This window comes from Apium graveolens, chromosome 10 (genome assembly GCF_009905375.1).
Source record: "Apium graveolens cultivar Ventura chromosome 10, ASM990537v1, whole genome shotgun sequence".
Taxonomy (NCBI): Eukaryota; Viridiplantae; Streptophyta; class Magnoliopsida; order Apiales; family Apiaceae; genus Apium; species Apium graveolens.
In genome coordinates this window covers 43,713,540-43,721,259 of record NC_133656.1, presented here as the reverse complement: position 1 = coordinate 43,721,259, position 7,720 = coordinate 43,713,540, and the positions used below count along the sequence as shown (strand labels likewise).

The 7,720-nt window shown below is 33.2% G+C and overlaps 2 long non-coding RNA genes across 2 annotated transcripts; both read right to left on the bottom strand.

Annotated features, from left to right (window-relative positions):
• Positions 1-279: 279 nt before the first annotated feature.
• LOC141689356 (uncharacterized) lies at positions 280-4,041 on the bottom strand. Its single transcript, XR_012562350.1, has 3 exons — positions 3,880-4,041; positions 3,638-3,771; positions 280-389 (listed from the first exon to the last, which is right to left on the bottom strand). It is a non-coding gene; the product is annotated as an uncharacterized LOC141689356 (long non-coding RNA).
• A 41-nt stretch (positions 4,042-4,082) lies between these two features.
• LOC141693439 (uncharacterized) lies at positions 4,083-5,799 on the bottom strand. Its single transcript, XR_012563123.1, has 4 exons — positions 5,319-5,799; positions 4,580-4,667; positions 4,302-4,496; positions 4,083-4,219 (listed from the first exon to the last, which is right to left on the bottom strand). It is a non-coding gene; the product is annotated as an uncharacterized LOC141693439 (long non-coding RNA).
• Between the last annotated feature and the right edge of the window lie 1,921 nt (positions 5,800-7,720).

Sequence of the window (7,720 nt, the reverse complement as noted above, 5' to 3'; positions counted from 1 at the left end):
GGTGTCAAGATAAGGTTACTAAATATAACTTATACAGGGTTCAACGTCACAATTACTTTGGTATACTAGCATGGTATGACTTTTGAATTACTTGCATAGCAATCTCCAAGTAAAGTTAAACTACTTGCAATAGATACTTGAGGGTTCATAGCACTTGCATATAATACGAAAGATAGTTTGGAAACCACTTAGACCATGTATACATGTATATCAAGGTGAATTATAATACTCGCATCATATATAAAGCTGGGTTAACACACACTTGCAGTGTAAACAAAAAAAGGTAGGTTGAAATACTTGCCTTGAGAAAGGCTTGACTTGACTAGCAGGTGGGAGCAACTGGGAGATTTACTCGACTTTAATGGCAAGTTTACCCTCGTCTTGAGAGCCTACAAAAAATAATAATAACCTCATTATAATAAATTCTCAACAACTCAACCTAATTATAAATCGAAATTAAGCACATTGGCACTTAGGCCTATATACACATACATGCTTACAATTACCTTATAAGCATAATAGTTCACATAGCCACATATGCTCACATAACACATTTAAGTACATAATAATACATCAACACACTATATTGCATCACTAAGCTTGGATGATCTCACTCCACTTATTAAAGTCACTTAGTTATGCTAAACTAGTCAAAACTCCTAATATTGACCTCATAACTCGAAGTGCCTTTTCAAAACCATCAAGTTCCTATTGACCCTGACCTAGGCCCTAAAATCTACTGACCTTAAACTATCTTATAACTATGATGGTCAATCTAGGCCTCACTCATAAGTGCTCTAAAACTAAATGTTAAGTGAATGTGTTCATTATAGTGATTTCAGGATGACATCAATTGGTTTTTGAGTACAATTGATACCCTGACACCTCAAGTTTACCTTAAAAACTTCTACACTAGACTCTTCTGAGCATAAGGTAACTCCCAAACTTGGTGTGACTCAAAGGCCTAGCTTGGGCTTCCCTAGGCCGAAGCTTAAAGTCCATGGTTCCCCTGTTTTCTAGACAGAAAAGTGTCCTATCTTGCACTAACTTGTGACGCATGATTCTAACTGAATTCCTATGAACTATGGCTGGAAAAACACCTCTGACACTCCCTCTAACTAGGGTCAACCAGGGCCTAGTGAGGGCCTACCCATGACATGGTCAAAACTCCTCATTTCTAGGTTGCAATATAATTATCCCCTGCTGGACTGATTTAGTGTTTTCACTCGTGCACCTAACCAAACAACCTAAAAACCTCTATCAAACATCTAAAATCTGAAGTATACCCCTAGTACTAGCTTCTGGTGACTTGGACCTCAAAGTGCATTACAATGACAAGGTCAAATCTCACCCTAAACCTCATGTTACCAAACTGAAAATATGCAGAATTTAATGTACCCTTTCCACCATGATTTCCCACTTGACAAACCAAACCAAACATCAACCAAAACCCAAACTAAACCTCAACCAAGGTAACCTGCAGAACTAAAACTCCCACACACAATATTGGCTTAGTGGAGATCATCCTTACCTAAAGTGCAATATAGCAAAACAAGAGTCAAAATAATATACTAATTACAAGTCATCACAATTTCAAAAATAACAACTTAAATCCTCCATATATACGAATCAAAATCATATAAAAAGGAGCACAAATCATATTTAATATCTTAACTCAACTGAAATTAGAGTTTATTAACAAAAATTAATCCAAATAATCAAGAACTTTCGGAAATCATGAGTTGAACCTATACATGCATGCTTCCGAACTTACAAGCCAAAAACTGAAAGGAATATGTCCTAAGTCCAATCATGTATGAGGATTTAGGAATACCTTTTATGTAATCTGTTTTGATTTCATTGATATTATTAAAAGACTTGTTTTGTTTTTATTACGGGCTTTATCTATTTAAGTGTTTAAATAAGATATACCATAATTTAGAGTAAAGCTTTTATGGATTATGATGAGATCATAATAGTGAGACCTAAAAGATGATAACTCTAAACTTAAATAGTTCTTGGCCGTAGGATTACTAACTGGTAATTAATAATCCGCAGAGATCGGTACATACTATGCTTGCTTCATTATGAAGGATGTCTGTTCTCATAGACATTTGTGTGGTGACACTATAGCTAGTATGTAGGTGCTTATTATAGAATAAGTTCACTAAACATGACTCGCACAGCTGAACAACTGATGGAGTTCACTCACGTGTCAGCAGTTGTTCACATAGTGATAGTTGTACAAGTATCCTTAGACTTGAGGTCATCATAGTCATCTTGTGTACACTGAGCTATGCTTTGGTTTAGTTCTTAGTCTCCAGGGACAATTATTAGGGCTCTACTGGGTATAGGAATTTGTACACGAAGATAGTGTATGATCAATAAAGGATCTACCGCTTCCAGTGAATGAAGCGAATGTTCAAGGCTGATCCATTTATGCTAGTTCATGAATCTCTGGCCAGAGTAAATGAAATTAGAAAGGAGTTTCTAATTTGCATAGAACTATGCATAGTAAATGGTAAGCAAATGATTGAATTAGATAGGCTTGACACGAGATCCATGCCTTGTATTTAATCGGGACATTGTAGGGTAGAAGGAGTTTATTGTACGGTAACTATTCACTGAATAGGTTCTTGGTATTCTAAGCAGTGAATTCATGTTATCCGGATAGTCGCGATATGCTGAAAAGTATCCCTCACGATGTAGAATAAATGTGATTAATTAATTAATCATATTTAATAAATTAGAGAATTTATATAAATAATGATAAAATAGTTTTATTATTATTTATTTCTACTACCGGCTTAATATTGAACCTACAGGGTCACACCATAAAAAGAGAATGATTTAATGGTGGAGGAATTAATTAATAATGGCTAATAATTATTTATTTGTGAAATAAATAATTAATTGGCAAATTTAATAATTGATTAAATGAGATTTAATTGATTATAAATTAATTAAGAAAAGTTCTTAATATTATTAATTAAGGATTTAATTTTTGGAAATTAAATCAAGAGATAGAATTATTTCTAAAGTGTTTAGAAAAAGGATTAATAATTAAAAGGTGTTTTAATTATTAATGAGAATAATAAATGGGATAATAATAATAATATTTATGGGAAAATTTCAGCTAAAAATTTTGCCTATAAATATACTATTATAGACCCTATTTTGATTTGAACCCCAAAAACCCAAAAAGTTTGGGAAATGGAAAACACTTTTGCTTGATCAAAGTCAAGAGTATCTAGCCTCGAAACAACTACATGGATTACAGCTCGACACTCTCAAGTTTGTCAAGTATTCTATTTTCATTTTATACAAAATCCAAGAGTTTTCCTCCCATCTTAACTCCTCTTTCCCATTATTTTTTTATAACAAAATCAATATAATATATAAGGCTTAAATTCAATGCTTAGGAAAGCTTCACACCGACTACTTGAGGGATTTTTAATATTCCTACCATAATCTTCAACTGACCACTCATCGCATTAGATATTGCACTTATCCTTTGGCATATATGCAAATGGATATGAAATTACGTATTAACATTGATTTCTTAGTAATCTACACTTCTCAGGTAAAAAACATGCAAACTCTGTTTGCTGAAAAAATATGACAGTAATATGCTCACCATAGGCATTACCAGTCTGACTTTGATTTTGGAATCCAACTATAACAGCAATGCAAAGGACCATCAGGGTCCAATTAATATCTGGAATGTATATCTGTCCGAGAAACTTCTTTGATGTATGTACAACCTTGAGTCTAAGGAAACAACCAAACGCAAAGGATCATACACTAGTGTAATTGTTCGAATATTTTACATGATTTTGGATAAGAATATTAAAATAGAAGATGAACGCAAGATTGAACCTGGAATAGAACGATAGAAGGCGTCCCTGACATGCTCCTTATTTTTAATGAGATAGGCTGCTTGTCCAGAGTAAGCTAATAAAAGCCAGGGAAACACAACTATTGTAAAAGCCAGTTGTATTGCAGAAATCGGAAAGTGAGAAAGGTCAGCAAAAAGTGCTTCTGTCCCTGTAATATAATGTGTAGCAGTTAGAATGTATGCACCAGCATTTTAACAACATCAACATCACATTTTGAGCAAAGTGGATTATATTTTCAAGAGAATGTGGTCGACAAATTGCAGCAGTTGTCCATATTGAGAGTGCAGCATCTTCCTCAGCAGCAGCTAACCTCTTATTACCTTGTAAGACAGGCATGTAAATGATCAGAATAAGTGTACTTATTAGATATATAACCAACTAGTCTCTAGAGATTAATCGTACCTCTAAAGCACTTAACTTATCCCATTTTGTATGATTTAAATGCTTCTCAGTTTGTTTGAGAGCAAAAACAGAAGGTCTTTGATATTCGACCATTTGTAGATGTTCGAGCGGTTTAAAAGTTATTCCCTCTCCTCTTTCAGGAAAATGCGTAGAATAAAAGCAATATACAATCTGAAGAAGAGAATTATTTTTCTCCTGTAATTGAAACTACATAAATAGTAAGACGCAATCTGAAAAGCAATGAAGTTACATAATCTATGAATTCATAGTGAACTAGCCTTGGCCCGTTCCAATAAAGCATCTTCTCTAGAAACTTTGCCATTGCTACAACTTAGATGTTGATCTTCATCCATGGAGCTTACTAAACTGTCAAAAGTACAAGGGCTTATTACTGTAGTGTAAACTTTACAGAAAGAAATTGTAACTTTAATAAGACAATGAAACAACATATAACTGCACATTTTTAATCAACATGCAACTTGAGTAGAGTTAAAAATAAGATTCTCATACAATTTAATATAATGTAAGATGGAAGATGCAATATATAGTCATATATCAAAGACGGAGTCAGACTTTAACTCTGAAAGACGGAGTGATATGAAGATTAAAAAATAACTCTGAAAATTAAACTAAACGACCAAATCCCTCCGACGCAATCATTATGACTAACTCGAAAAAATATTTGGAGAAAACACTGATCCAGTTTAGAGGCAATATCGCATTTGGAGATGAATAATCTTACCTCAATATGCTTAAAAGAGTAAAACAACAAGGAAAAGTTGAAAACAAAGAGACATACTCTCACACAAAACATTATTTTCCAGCAATATAAACAAAGATATACATTATAACAACACAACTACAAACCTAAAATTAGATTAGCATCAAATGGAAGTGTAATATAATGCACAAACAAAAATTTAATGAACATTACAAAAATAGAACACAACTTAAAATAAAGCCAGCTGTTAATTAACTTAAAAGACAAATAGAATTAAGAGAGAAGAAAGTGATTACTGTAATAAAACTAAGAGAAACAGAGCTATCGGTGTGGCTTTGTAGTTTGGAGGCGAGACAAACTACACATATTATTTTTGGAAGGCTGAAGCTGGAAGTCTCAAAAGCATACCTGAATTACACGATCAAACAACAAACCAAATTAGAGAGAGAGTAACTGAAATATAATCAAATACTAGAAACCCAAATAAAGAATCTATAAATAATAGTGCAATAAAGCCTGGTAAGATTAAAACTGCCCTAATTCAACTCGATTTGTAAAACTCAATTGATTCGAAACCCCCAATCAACCCCTAATTAATAACGCTCACAAATATTGAACCACTAAAGCTTGAAGCCATATAATTTTCTTGAAGAACCCAGTCCCGAAAACCCCTAAATTTTAAAGAACCATCGATTGTATGTTTCGGAGAGAGCGATGTGTCGTATTTTTGGAAGGAAAAGAGTGAAGCCGATGTGTGTGTTTCTTTTCTGAATTTTGTTAAAGTCCCGCTCCAAAAACAAAGCGGCAATTCTCCCTCTTCACCAAATTTTCAATGTCCACCTTTTTCATTTATTTTTACATATATAAATATTGATATTAAAATTATCTAATATATAATTTTCATAAATTCTATCCTTTCTAATTTAAATTATCAAAAATAAATTAATTTTGCTATCATTAATCACTCCGTCAATAAATCATTAATTTTTAGAAATTATAATATGTTTTCCCATTATATATTCATTTTTTTGTAAAATAATTTTTAATTTATAAAATTTTATTATAATTCATTATTATTGAATTTAATAACATATTATCAAGTTCAATAAAATTAAAAAAATAATATCTTGATTATTAATTCATTTTTATGAAAATAATTATTTAGTTAAATTATAAAATATATAAACTCATCTTTTTAGTATGCTATGGTAACACATTATGACTATACCACAACATCAAAAAAGAGGGGTTGCGATAGACATTTGTTTAGAAGGCTACTATTACACTTTTCTTTGCAACCCTAGGATGGAGGGTTGCAGCATGCAATCTATGGCGTAGTGTAATGTCATCCACATAGATCTGAACTAGGATCATATCATCACCATTATTTTTGTAAAAGAGAGTCTTGTCTATGGTACATCAAGTCAAACCATGTTTAAGTAGGAATTCTGACAATGTATCATACCAAGCTCTAGGTGCCTGCTTTAGTCCATATAGAGCCTTGAGTAACTTGTACACAAAATCTGGAAATTCTGGATCTTCAAAGCAAGGTGGCTGTTACACATACACCTCTTCTTCTAATTCATCATTTAGGAAGGCACTCTTAACATCCATTTGATACACTTTGAAATTTGAATGTGCAGCAAATGCTAGAAAGATTCTTATTGCTTCAACTCTTGCAACTGGAGCAAAAGTTTCATCATAATCAATTCTTTCCTCCTGTGAGTAGCCTTTTGCAACCAACCTTGCTTTATTCCTGGTAACTACACCATTTTCATCCATCTTGTTCCTGAACACCCATTTTATTCCAATTATACTTCTATTCTTTGGCGCAGGAACTAACTCCCAAACTTTGTTCCTTTCAAACTGATTAAACTCCTCTTGCATTGCAGATATCCAATCAGGATCCATTAGAGATTCCTCAGTTTTGTTGGGCTCTACTTGAGATAGAAAGCATGCATGTAGGCACTCATTAGCAGTTGCACTTTTAGTTCTCACACCAGCAGTAGGATCACCAATAATTGCTTCTCTAGTGTGACTTCTATTCCACTTCCTTGTGTGAGTTTGTTGACTTGTGCCTTCATAATTTTCTTCATCATTGGTATGAATTGTAGATCCTTCTTCTCTTTCTCCCCCTGAGTTTGTGCTATCAAATTCAGGTGTTTGAGATGAGCTTCCATTCCCATGAATTTCCTGTTCAGTAGTCTCTTCATTCAATATCTATTGTGCATTGACTTCATCTTTACCATCAGAATCACTATCAATATTGAGGTTTTCAAATTCAAGGGCTTCAACTTCATTATCATTTAGGCATTCTAATCCTGGACACTTGTCATCATCAAAAGTCACATTTGTGCTTTCCATAATCTTCTTTTGATCAATCACATAGACTTTGTTGACAGTTCTCTCCAATGAATATCCCAGAAAAATTGCTTCAAAAACTTTTGAGTCAAATTTTCCTACATATTCAGAGTTATCTTTTAAAATGTAACACTTGCTTCCAAACACATGAAGATTATTTACAGTAGGCTTTCTCTTAGACATGATTGAGTAAGGTGATTTTCCATGAGCCTTGTTAATGAGATATCTGTTTTGAGTATAACATGCAGTGTTAACAACCTCTTCCCAGAAATTTGTTGGCAACTTGGAATTTTGCAGCATTGTTCTAGCAGCCTCAACTAATTAACTGTTCTTTCTT